Source organism: Zalophus californianus, chromosome 1, assembly GCF_009762305.2.
Source record: "Zalophus californianus isolate mZalCal1 chromosome 1, mZalCal1.pri.v2, whole genome shotgun sequence".
Classification (NCBI taxonomy): domain Eukaryota; kingdom Metazoa; phylum Chordata; class Mammalia; order Carnivora; family Otariidae; genus Zalophus; species Zalophus californianus.
The window spans coordinates 120491871-120505268 of record NC_045595.1 but is presented as its reverse complement, the minus strand read 5'-3'; the positions used below and the strand labels follow the sequence as shown (position 1 = coordinate 120505268).

Here is a 13398-nt window from a genome sequence, read left to right as displayed (position 1 = left end):
TTCAAAAGAAAAAATATTGAAATGAGAACCTGACAGAAGTACATGTTCACTATTTCACACATAAACATTATATTTCATGTATAAACATTCATGCTTTATGGGTTACCTATAATGTAACACTATATGCAATGGCTGAGGCTTAGGCAAACAACTATATGGAAGATTTTTGCTCAGAAATATTGGGTGACTCTGCCACAAAGAAGGTGACAGAAGTACTCTCCGATGACACCACAACTTGGCATATTCAGGAATGGGAGAATGCTATGGAAAACCAAGTCAGAACAAATAAAGCTAGCAAAATATTTTCCACTAATAATAGATATTGCTAACGGGGCAATTCTTTTACATATATATCATTTGAACATGATGGTGATTATTCTGTCAGCAAATGTGATTCAGAGTTTAAATTTAATTTAGGAATAAATTCTGATGGCATATTTGTAATGACAGGAAAATAATCTGGAGTACTTGCCCAGATTAAGGAGTTCGTTCCAGAAAAGCTCTTACTGCTTCCAACCTTAATAAATTCTTGCCTCAAGGGGAAGAAAGGTCAAATGAACTAAGCAGGGGGCTAAGCAGTGAAAATTGTGAATTACATAAAAACAAATATGTTAAATTCAGGATTATTTCCTTTATTATATGATAAGGAAGCTAATCACAAACAACAACTATATGTGGTGACAGATGGTTGTTGAGGGGGAAGGTTCTGTCAAGATGCTTGAGTTATGGAAGGAACTCTTAATGTTTCTACAATGTAAGAAACCAGTTTGATCTCAAATTTTTAAAGATCTTTAATAAGATGCCAGGCTTGTTTCTTTGTCTTCCAACTGAGTTGGTTTTTATAAGAACTAACACTTTTCATGATACTTAATTTTTCTGTGCAAGGAAGGAAGGCAACTGTTTTCCAAAGGAAGATGAGATCAAAGGCTCACATGGACATGAGAAGCTTGGAGGAATCGAGTTTCTGTAGACTGTTATGGCATGTCTCTTAACTGAACAATTTTCTATGACTTAGGTGATGATTTTGATGGAGCAATCAACTAAATGAAATTTCCATAGGTTATTTTTAGAAGTGGAAAATGAGGAATGGGGCCTGTTTGTTTTAGGATATGGATATACTATTGCTATTAATAATTACTATTATTCTATTCACCTTGCCTTTTTTTCTGTCTTACATGGCTCTCTTCTGTTTAATTTCTAGAAAGATTAGATAGCATAAATTTTTAAAATGTGTCATTTAGTATTTTCCTTTGTTAAAAGAATTCCTCATTTGGCATTCTTCTTTTACTGATAGATCCAGATTTTCTTTTCAGTTCTGCCATATGTGCCTAATCCTTGATGTTGATGATGATGGTGGTGGTGGTGGTGGTGATGTTGATGATCCTGCTACAGATGATTATATATTTAAAAATCTAAAGTATGTGTCTCTTTTGTTCTCCTGGAATAGCAAATTATAATTCAAGTGTACCATTTGACTGTCTCCCACCAAAAGTGACAAATTTAGTCTCGATATATCTTGGTAGAATACCATAAAAGCTTTTAAAATGGGATTTTAGTGGAGGAAGATGTTCTACCAAAAACTATAGTTAGATACAGTATTGCCCCAACGTACCACTTTGTACTTTTCTTATCCTCTAACCTGAGACCTGCAGTTAAAAAAAAAGTCTGATTCATTTACTCATTTAACAAATCTTTAGGAACCTAGGAAGTTTTATACGGCCAGCATACATCCTTCTCTCTAATCCTCACTCTCCTGAAAAAAGGAGCAGTCACCCTGTTCTGATGATTAGTGCAGGTATATGGTGCCAGATCCTAGCTCAGTAGTCTGGATTAGAGCAGAAGCTGATATTCAAAGGTATTGAAACCATAATTCTAAATTTTTGTTCCATCTTGTCGATTAGAGAATAAGGTCTGTCTCCTATATCTCATTTTGAGTCAACCCTTTTCTCCCTTCTCTCTCTAGTCAGCCACCTGTCACCCTAATGTGAAATGCGTCTCTCCAGATACTGTGCTTTTGTAGGTTAAAAAGACTGCTGCTGCTCCATGCGGGTGGGCTTGGAGCAGGCCGCACTGGGCGGGAACCCCACTCCCACCCCGGAGGCCCCCTGCCCTTTCTCCCCTTTCCCCCCCGGCCCATGGTGTGAGGCTGGGAGCCACCACTCGGGCCGGACTGCGCTATCTCTGAAGGGCACAAATCAGAAAGCACCATGCCTCCTAATAAAGAGGCCAGCAGTCTTAATAGCTCCCCGGCGGGGCTCATCTGCCTCCCTCCAATCTCCGAGGAGCTACAGCTTGTGTGGACCCAGGCAGCCCAGACCAGTGAGCTGGATGGCAATGAACACTTGCTACAAACCTTCAGCTACTTTCCCTATCCCAGTCTAGCAGACATTGCCCTTCTCTGCTTACGCTATGGGCTGCAGATGGAGACAGTCAAGACTTGGTTCATGGCCCAGCGCCTCCGCTGTGGCATTAGCTGGTCATCTGAAGAAACAGAAGAGACCCGAGCCCGAGTGGTCTACCATCGGGACCAGCTCCATTTCAAATCCCTTCTCTCTTTTACTCATCATGCAGGGCGGCCCCCAGAGGAGGTGCCTCCTTCTCTGATGCCACCTCCAGAACAAGTGGGTCTTGGAATAGTGCCCCTGACTCTTAGTAAGCCCACCCAGATGAAAGGATTGAAGGTGGAGCCTGAGGAGTCCTCAGAGCTGCTGAGTCACCAGAAAGCAAAGGAACCCCTGATGGCACCTGGCAGTGGGACATTCCCCCACCAATCTGATTATTGGCAGAATCTTCAAAGCAGTGGCTTCTCTAAGGAGCAGGCAGGCAGGGGTCCCAACCAGTCCCATGGCCTAGGTTCTGCTTCATGGAATCACTCCACAGCTGTCCACCAGCCACATGCTCGGGATAAGCCCCCACCAATCTCACTACTTGCTAGTAGTTGTAAGCAGGAGTCAGCATCCAATATGACTCCTCCTTCTTCCTCTCCCTCTTCTTCCACTTTCCTGGAACTGGCAAACGGAGCTACTACCACCTCTAAACTCCTCCAGTCCCTGGGCTGTATCTCACAGCCACTGTCACCCAATGAACAGGCACTGCCCCCAGTGCCTGGAGCCAGCCTGGCCCCAAGGGCTAAGACATAACTCAGTATCAAGTAGGGTTGGCCCTGCAGAGTACCTTTCCCCAGATATGCAATGCCAGCGAAAGACCAAGCGAAAAACCAAAGAGCAGCTGGCTATTCTCAAATCTTTTTTTTTTTTTTTTTTACAGTGCCAATGGGCACGGCGTGAGGATTACCATAAATTAGAACAGATCACTGGTTTACCTCGACCTGAGATCATTCAGTGGTTTGGTGACACATGCTATGCCTTGAAGCATGGGCAACTAAAATGGTTTCGGGACAATGCCGTACCTGGTGCCCCTAGTTTCCAGGACCCAGAAATTCCCACACCCCCACCTTCAACCCGCTCCTTGAGTGAATGGGCTGAGACACCACCTCTGCCGAACACCCCGGCCCCACCAGATATACGACCCTTGGAGAGGTCCTGGGCGGCCCATCGACAGCTACGAGAAAGTGATATCCCTTAACTGAGTCAGGCATCAAGGCTTAGCACCCAGCAGGTGCTGGATTGGCTTGACTCTCGAATCCCTGAGCCGGCTGAGGTGGTGGTTTGTCTGGAGGAAGAGGAGGAGGAAGATGAAGATGAAGATGACGATGTGATCATACAGGACTGAGTCGGGGGGACTAGGGGAGGGAAGGTCTGTTACTAAAAGATGAACCAACTTAGTAACTGTTTAAACAGAGAGACCACATTTTTTTAAATTACCTTATGGTGAAGAAAAAAACAAAAAGACTTCTGCTGCTGAGACTCCAGTAAGGAATGGCAGGGTCTGGGCTTTACAAATACATGGATGAAGATGATGAGTGGCCGGCGAAGGCCCAAGGTGAAAGTAATCTTGCCTTCTGGGCAGCACGTGACTAGTTTTCTACTAGGCCTATTGAGAAGTCCACTCTGACTGATGAAAACGCATGCTGGGCTCCTGCAGACCGTGCATAAAGGGGGCATGGTCGACCCATCCTGGAAGCTGTGAGATTGCCCATGATGGAGTGGGCCCACTGCTGTGGCCGTCACAAGGTCTGCGACTGAGCCAGCAACACCTAGTAGCTGGGCATCTCCGGGAGGTCACTCTAAACTCTCTGAATTTCAGTTTCCTGAACCATGTAATGGGCAAGTGATGAAGATCACTTACAATAATATGAGAAATGTTTTACACAGTATACGCAAATATATTGCTTCATAGTAATAAGTATTCTACAGTCCACTCATGGGTTTATTTTGCAGTTTATCCCTAAGGCTGCTGCATCAATCAGTACCTCTCAATGAGAAATGGCCTTTCTTGAACTTTGTATAATTTTCTAGATTTTTCTTGACATTTTTAGAGTCTTTTTGAATCTTTTGTTTTTGGGTTCCCCAGGGAGAATCATTTCAAATTTAATTTGAATGCTTTCTAGTGCATCTGCCTTTCCTCTGCTCAGAATTTGCTCTTGCTGTGAGGCTAGTTGCTTATGCACACAGCTCCAGGCTGCCCAGTTCAGATTTTACTCAGGTCTCCCATCATGGCCTTGATCCTTACTGGATCGCTGGAACCCCCTTGGGAATCTGCTCTCTCCTCCATCTCCCCACCCTAGGTTTAATTTACCTTTTAGAACTCTTCATTTTCTTCCGTCAGGGAAGAGGGAGAAGGTCTCCAAGTGGAGGAGTAGATGTTTCTACTGGAGAGCTCTCACAGACTTCCCCCCATAGTCACACCTCCCAGCCACTCCCTCCTCACTTACCTGGCACAGACTGCACAGCTGAAGCTGCTCTCTCATGCCGGGCTCTTTCCTCATATACAGGGATTCTTCCTTCAGGGGCCCCCCCCCGAGACTCTCTTCAGGCTAGCACTCTTGTCCCTCAGTACCAATGAGATGCAGGTTGTCCTCCGTGAGCCTCTTGGGCAGTATGCAAATCAGAGGTTGTGCCTGGATACCAGTGGGTGTGCCCATAAATTCCTTATGTCAAAGTACCAGAACCTCACCTAAGATCCCCGTCCACTATAAATAATTTAAGTGAAAATAACAGACTTGTTTGGAAAATAAACATTACATGTAACTAGGCAGTATCAGAACATGTAACTCCTCAAAAAAAAAAAAAAAACCACAAAACCCTCTTTAATATTAACACAAGTCCTGACGGATTGACCCTGTTATTATTATAAAATGTCATGCTTTCTCTCTAACAGCTTTTGTCCTAATGTCTATTTTTTTTCTTATATTTCATCTCTCTTTTGTTTACTGCTTTCATATTACGTCTTTTTTAAAAATTTTGTTTTAATTCATGTGACAGAGAGAGAGAGAATGGGGGAATATGAGTAGGGGGGAGAGGCTGAGGGAGAGGGAGAAGCAGACTCCTCGCTGAGCCAGGAACCCGATATGGGGCTCGATCCCAGGACCCTGAGATTATGCCCTGAGCTGAAGGCAGATGCTTAACCATCTGAGCCACCCAGGTGCCTCCATATTATGTCTTTTTTTATGCTTTTATTTTCCACCTATTTGTGTCTTTGCCTCTAAAATGTGTTTTGTCTAGACACAAATAGTTGAATCCTTTTGAAAAAATTATTGGCCTTTTGACTGAAGTGTTTAATTCATTTATAATTAATGTATTTACTGATAAGATAGTATAGTAACATCTGTCCAGTCAACATCTCCTGTTCATCCAATTGAAAAAAAAAAAGCTGCTGTCATCCCTACCTTTACATGCAGATCCAGCCAATGACAAAATAAAATATTTCAACCCCCAAATAGTATGACCTTAGTAATTTCCTTTTTCCTTTTTAAACACTTGTAATTTTTATTCAATCAGTCTGTCTAGTTGAAGTTTGACTCTCACGTACCCTTTCCCAAAGAAATGTTTTCTCAATAATTTCATCTGAATCTTCACTTGACAGTTTCTTCCTTATTTAAATAAAACTATCTTAAAAGGAGGCCTTATATCCATTTGGATAGAAATGCATCTGCTGTTTATATAACATATCTTAAAGAGAATGAGAATCAAACATTGCTATTAAATATTAGCTAAATACTATTGTCTACTTCAGACTTTGAGACTGCAATTTACTATCTCATTCTTAAAATACATTAGCAAGTATTAGCAATGTGATAAAGATATCTCAGTGCTAAACTGGGATTTTTTTTTTCTTGACTAACTGAGAGAAATAAAACAGAATTAAAAAGGAGAAAGCTTCTACCCCTGTGATTCGGTGTTCTTTAAAGCAACCACTTGAAATCCCTTGTACACAGTCCACATTTTACAAAATGCTCTACTAAGAAGAGCCGGTCAGTCACTTTTTACACATTTAGACACATGCTTTCAACATAAAAATACTTGAGGCTTAATCTCATTGAATTTAGCTGAGGAACTGAGGGTGTAGAGCTGCATATGGAGGTACTTCTAAATTGATGTTGGTGCCTAAACAATTCAACAGAGACAACAGCAGAAGACCATTGTAGTGAAAAGAGCCCTGGGTTCTTTTAGTTGCTGTATATTACTTCAAAGCGAAATAGAAACATTATTTGTGTGACTATACCAACTCTTCTTTTGTTACTATAATCACTCACTGAACAAAGTCACCCTTTTAGTTCCCACCGTGAGGAATTCACAGAATGTTAGTGTTAGTTCAATGAAGACCTTGAAACTCAATGCCACATTTTTCACAGGAGCAAGTTGGACCCAGATAGGTGATGTTCCTCCTCCAGGGATCTTCTAGCTAGTTCATAGCAAAACCATGCACTAGAGCCCAGTCCCATGCCTTTCCTCTACACCAGCAATTTCTACCCCTGGTTGCACATTAGAACACCCGAAGAGGTTAACAAAAATAGTGACATCTGAACCTCACCCAAATCAATTAAATCAGAATCTCTGGGCGGTTGGGGGGGTGGGGGGTGGGGGTGGGGTGCGGGGGGTGGAGCTGGAGCTAGGACATTGATAGTTTTGAAAAGCTTCCAGACAATTCCAATGTGAAGCCAGGGCTGAGAATCTCATTTTATGCCACTCTCTTGCAAAGTAAAAGTATTTGCAAATATTAGCTGATGAATTAAAAAATTTTTTTTCATGATTCATTTTCCTTTTGTTCCCTAAGCATAGACGATGAAGCATCTATAGCTTTAGAATGGGGCAGATAAAAACAGAAGGACAGAAAAGCCAGTGTTCAGCTTTGATTGTCAAGATAAGCTTCAAAAAGTACATAGCAGAAAGGATAGTTTTTAAAGCTAGACTTTGAATGGCAAGGACTAGGCACTTGAGAGAGAAAAGGTTTTTCTAGATTCCAAAATCTTTAAGTATCAAAAGTCAGATAGTGATGGACCCAGGCCTGGAATATAAGAAGCGAACCACAGAAGAGGACGGATTAAAGATATGTTGAGAGAGTCATTTCCAACTATACAGAAATAAGGGTAAAAACAACGAGCACTTTCGGGGGGGAAGGGTGGAGAGGTGAAGATGGGAGGGGGTGCTGGTCGAGGGCTCAGAGAGAACTGGAAGCAAATAAGAGATGCACATCTTAGGCTGATTACCTGGTGTACTAGTCGGTGTTCTGCAGAGAAATAGAACCAGTAGGATGTGTATGTGTATTTGTGTGTGTGTGTGTGTGTGTGTGTGTGTGTGTGTGTGTGTGTTTATTTATTATTAAGAAATTGGCTCACACAATTATGGAGGCTGGCAAGTCCAAAATCTGCAGAGAGAGCCAGAGAAGAGCCAATGTTACAGTTTCAATCTGAAAGCTGTCTGCTGGCAGAATTTTGGTAGGTGAGTGGATGGGGGGGCGGGGTGGAGAGGTGAGGGAGGGGTGGTCTTTTGTCCCATTTAGGCCTTCAACAGATTGAATGAGGCTTCCCTCATTATGGATAGCAATCTGCTTCACTCAAAGTCTACTGATTTTTTTATTGTTATGTTAATCACCCTCCATTACCTCATTAGTTTTTGATGTAGTGTTCCATGATTCATTGTTTGCGTATAACACCCAGTGCTCCATGCAGAACGTGCCCTCTTTAATACCCATCACCAGGCTAACCCATCCCCCCACCCCCTCCCCTCTAGAACCCTCAGTTTGTTTCTCAGAGTCCATAGTCTCTCAGCGTTCGTCTCCCCCTTCTATTTCCCCCCTTCATTCTTCCCTTCCTGCTATCTTCTTCTTCTTTTATTTTTTTGAACATATAATGTATTATTTGTTTCAGAGGTACAGGTCTGTGATTCAACAGTCTTACACAATTCACAGCGCTCACCGTAGCACATACCCTCCCCAATGTCTATCACCCAGCCACCCCTTCCCTCCCACCCCCCACCGCTCCAGTAACCCTCTCAAAGTCTACTGATTTAAATGTTAATTTCATCCAAAACAAAAACCTTCGCAGAAACCTCCAGAATAATGTTTGACCAACTATCTGGGCATCGTGGTCATAAAATTAACCAGCACACCTATATACACCCAATTGTGCATATATTATACCTCCCTCCTTCTGTCTCCTTTCTGCTCTGTCCCATTCAAAACTCAAGAGAGAAGAATATCTGCTGCCTGATGGATTTGAGGGCCCAAATGGAAAAGGAATCCAGGAGACCATTCAGTAGACTGGAGGGCCCGGATGAGGGTCCTCATATCCCAAAGCCTTACTTACTGCTAGAATCACATTTTTTAAAAAGGATGGTATAGAGGTTACATATTTGATAGCATGGAATCTAAAAATGGTAGCACAGGGTCTTGAATGTTGTGGCTACTAAATAAATGTTAGTTGCCCTAGAAATATTATAAAGTATCGGATTCATATCCAGTGACTAGCTTGCTGTTAACAACTCTTAAATCAGAACTAGATCGCAGGTGCTCTTTTGTATAGATGAAGGAGCTGAGGAGTGTGAAGTATGTATATTAAGTGTTAAGAGCAGGGGTAGGGTTGGGTATAAACCTTACCCTAAAGTTTAAAGTATTGGAACAACAATCCATGATAAAACTCATTTGCTTTTTATAAATTTATTTCCTTTCATCAGTGGGCCATTTTCTATGTTAACCCATAATAATTTACGGAGGGAAAAAAAGACACCAAGCTTTTTTAAAATGTGTTTTAGACAGATAATGGTTTTAAAAGCAGGAAAAATATATCTAGTCATTGAACAGGTATGGGCTTGCAAAAGGGAAGTAAATGAACCTTTTAAAACACAATTTTTCATCAAAATGAGCTTTACTTTTAAAAAATGATGGCAATACACCCTGTGGATACTTAATATAAATTCATTTGAAAGGCATCCTAGATCTTGTTACCCAGTGATCAATTGCTTTGTCTTTATTTTTATTTTAGAAAGCCAAAGAGAGAGGCCATAATTCTTCTGTATAATATAGACCAATATTCAGCTATTTGCTTGAATTTCACAGCTCTGTGTGAGAATAAGTATACGTTCATATCTGTTCCTTACTTTGTTTAATATTTGTTCCTTATTTTAATCCTTTTTACAGCAAAGGTTTGCTGTATAATTAGCTTTCTGTGCTATGTAATAGAGGGAATATCATTAACTAACTCTGACCATATTGGGAATAGATTGAGAAACTGTACGAGTGGGATCTATAGAATTTAATCAAGATATTGTTTTAATTGTTTATAGCAGATTTTTATTTAGGTGAAATTCAGCTTAATGTTTAACATGAAATCTATCAGTATATTTGTAGGTGTGTATGCAAACACATACTCTAATGTTGAGAATAAAGTGAGACCCACATGCTTTGTAAAGGGCACTTTTGGACTCAAGAATACCAGAATCCTCCCTCAGAAAAAAAATTTTTTCGTATAATTTTCTGGAAGGAGATTAGTGAAGAGAGCAATGACTAGTTAAACAAAATAACATTTTATTACAAGTTAGGTCTCTGCCCCCAAAGCCACTGACAAAGTCTAGTAAATTGTACTGGGATCTAGTAGACCTTACACCCAAGCTAGATATATGTATAGGCACCATCCTACTGAGCTCAGATTTGACATTTAGAAATGACTACTCCTATAAAGCAAACAGCTACACCTGGCAGCTCAGGAAAACATGGAAACAAGCAAGCAGAAAAGAGGCTTAGCTTCCCTGGTCTAGCACTAAGTTGGCCTGTACCACTTGACATGCATACCTCCCAGACCTGGGTGAAGTCTTTTGCTGAGTGAGAGAGTGGGGGAGGCAAAATTTGTGTGTATGTGTGTGTGTGTGTGTGTGTGTGTGCGCGCGCGCGCGTGCGTGCGCATGTGTAGGGGAGAGGGAGGAAGGATGGGAGAGGATGGAGGAGACTTGGAGAGGTGGGGGAAGGAAAAGGGAATGGGAAGGGAAGAGGTGGAGAGAAAGCTGTCAAGTGTGGAAGGAGGAGAATGAAGAACAAGAAAATCAAAGCCTCCTTGAAAGTTCCACCCACAGAAAACTCATCATCGTCCGTACTCTAGATGGAAGCAGTTCAGCCCTCCCTCCTTGGGTGGAGGCACGGGGAGAGTAGACCTGCTGGCCTGTGGTCTAACTGGTCAGGGGAAGGAGTGAGGCGATAGGTAAGAAAAAAGCCCAGAGCAACCCCAAAGCTAACCTCCACCTCAGAGGGAAGTTCAAGTCTCAGATTTTTGGTTTCCACAAAATATTTTTTCAGTCCTATAATCTTATTTCTTTAGACTCCTGAGACACAATTTTAAATTTTTTTTCCAGCATTAGAGATTTAACCTCAAGGAGGATATACTCAGATTTCACTCATTCTCTCAATACTCATTGATGTTTAGTTTTTGAGGAGTATAAAGAGGAATTAAGATGACTCCTGCCCTTGAAGGAACTTGTATTTTAGACCTTGTCAAAAATAACTAGAATATAAACTCTAAAGTGAAAAGTACCTTAAAATGCTTATAGTTCAAGGATGCTGCAAGTTTGTAGGAAATATATATTATATATATATATTTTAACAGATTTCACTCTGAATTTTATAAAGTAATATAAGTTTTGGAGCGACCTTTTACAAACTCCAAACAGAACTCAGAATACTTATTCTTTTGAAGAGGAAAAGAAATTCAAATAAGCAAATACACACCTGCATGATTCCAATATTGATGCGTCTGCTCCCAAGCTCTAAAACTAATTAGAAATTTGTTTCCTATCTGCAGTTAGCCTTTAAGAAGATGGGCATCCATTAACACAGTTTGGTAGTATAATGACCAGCAATTAGTGATAAATTGTTCTATTCTGGAAGGAAGTAATACTTGAGAGTGGATGATTTCTAAAGGAATTAAAACATAACTTATTTTTTTTAACTTGCTAACTTAATTTTTTAAATTTGGTACAAAGAATGCAGTTTAGGAATCTTCCTCTCTTGGTGTGTGTAGAACTTGAAGAAAATAAAGTCCTTTTTCTTACTTTTGCTCTTTCTAGTTACCTTTTCCCTATCCTTCCTCCTTCCTCCATCCTCCTCATCCCACAAACCCTACATTTCCTCCGTAAATAAAAATAGAAAAGAAGGATAGGGGAGAGGTAACCGGGTGATGGGCTTTAAGGAGGGCAGGTGATGTGATGAGCACTGGGTGTTACACACAACTAATGAATCATTGAAACTCATATCAAAAACTAATGATGTACTATATATTGGCTAATTGAATTTAAATTAAAAAAAGAGAAAATAGGGTACTTTCAAGAATGTGGAAGTTGAGAAAAATTCCCTACAAGATGGAATTAATAATACTAATCTGAGATTTAATCGATTAGAAGCTGCAGAAGGCAGATATCATCAGTTCAATATAAGGTAGAACTTCCTACAGATTAGGATGGATGAAACATAATTTTCTCAAATGTTTATAATTCCTCAATTTTACCAAATGTGAACTGGAATATCCTTTACTGGATGTTGTAGAGGTGATATGAGCATTCGCTGGGGTCTGGTGAGGAGGTGGATTAGTTGATGTGTAAGGTTTCTTCATGCACTGAATGAGCTTCTCTCATTGAGATTATTTTCTTAACAGAGGAGTTATCTGCATTGTGCTCTCTGTCAGAAAGTTGTCCTGGCTACACACTTTAATCCCTGCCACTGTTTTGAACTGAGCCATACAGATAATCATGAACCTGCATACACATGCCATTTAGGAAAAGAATGAAGTTGAGGCACAAAATTAGATGTGAGATGCTAAGTGGCATTAGGTCATTCCTTTTATGTCTTTTGCCTCCAGTGTATTAGAGAAGAACTATTTTGGAAGGATGGATGTATCGAGAAGTTTTAGAATGGGAATTTGTTGTGGTTCTGTTCAGTTAAATAGGTTATGGCTAGAAGTCAGCCATCTTTTGTGCCTATGCACAAAATTCCCACAAATACACTCTATTGCTGATAATAATCCCTGTATATTTCCCAACATAGTATTTCCCAAGATAGTATGTCTGCCAGTCTGTTTAGGCCTTGGGAGAAAGTAACTCGGATCTCTAGATATTATAGAAGGTGCAAGGAAGTATTACACAGGTCAAATGAGCAGATTTATTTGAAATAATAGCAATACCATTGTTGGGCAAAGCTGCTGTCACTACAATGAATGATAAACTCAATTTTAGGTGGAATGTTATTCAGTTCATTGACCTCCCTCCAATCAATTCCCCTCTGGCATAGGTAGGCATCACCAACTGAAGTCAACTCCCTCTAGTCACCCTGCCCATAAAATATGTATAGCTCTTATGACCAGAACATGAGATTGCAACCCTACACAGGCTATCCCTTGGGAGTAATGTGATATACATCTTGATACTCTTACTTACGAGTGAGTCTAGTCATTCTTCCTCATAACTACCCAGCACCTAGGACCTCTTAACTTCCACATATGAAACCCATGATTTTCTTTGTCAGTTAGAATGTTTTTGCTGAAATAAACACGTCAACTCAAATCAGCTTAAACAATAAAACAATTTGTTGGCTGCCATCCTCAATGTGTCATGCCCTCATTTTTTGTCTCTATTCTCACTACTATTACCCTCACTAAAGTTTTTAATACATTTCACCTAAACTACTGTAGTTGTGTCCTACCTGGTCATTCTGCCACCCCATTCATGGTTTCCTACAATAGACTTCATTCATTCAACATTTTGAGTACCTACTATGCTATTTGGGGAGGGGGGGCAGGCACATGATTGAATAAATTTCAGTCCTTAAATTTAAGGCAATCTATTTGTTGGGAAAGTCTAGGTTGTGGTACAGGATCAAATGGAATTACAGGGGTTGATAGCATAGGTCTACTTTTTCTTGCTATACATCCTATAAGATGACTGTTGTTCTGCCCCATATCATATTCACCACAGAACCTAGGCTAATGGAGCAGTCTTTATCTGGAAATTGGTCGGCTGG

The 13398-nt window shown here is 40.7% G+C and overlaps 1 pseudogene; it reads left to right on the top strand.

The window, feature by feature from the left end:
- Window positions 1-2135: 2135 nt before the first annotated feature.
- LOC113915954 lies at window positions 2136-3732 on the top strand (annotated as a pseudogene).
- The last annotated feature ends 9666 nt before the right edge of the window (window positions 3733-13398 follow it).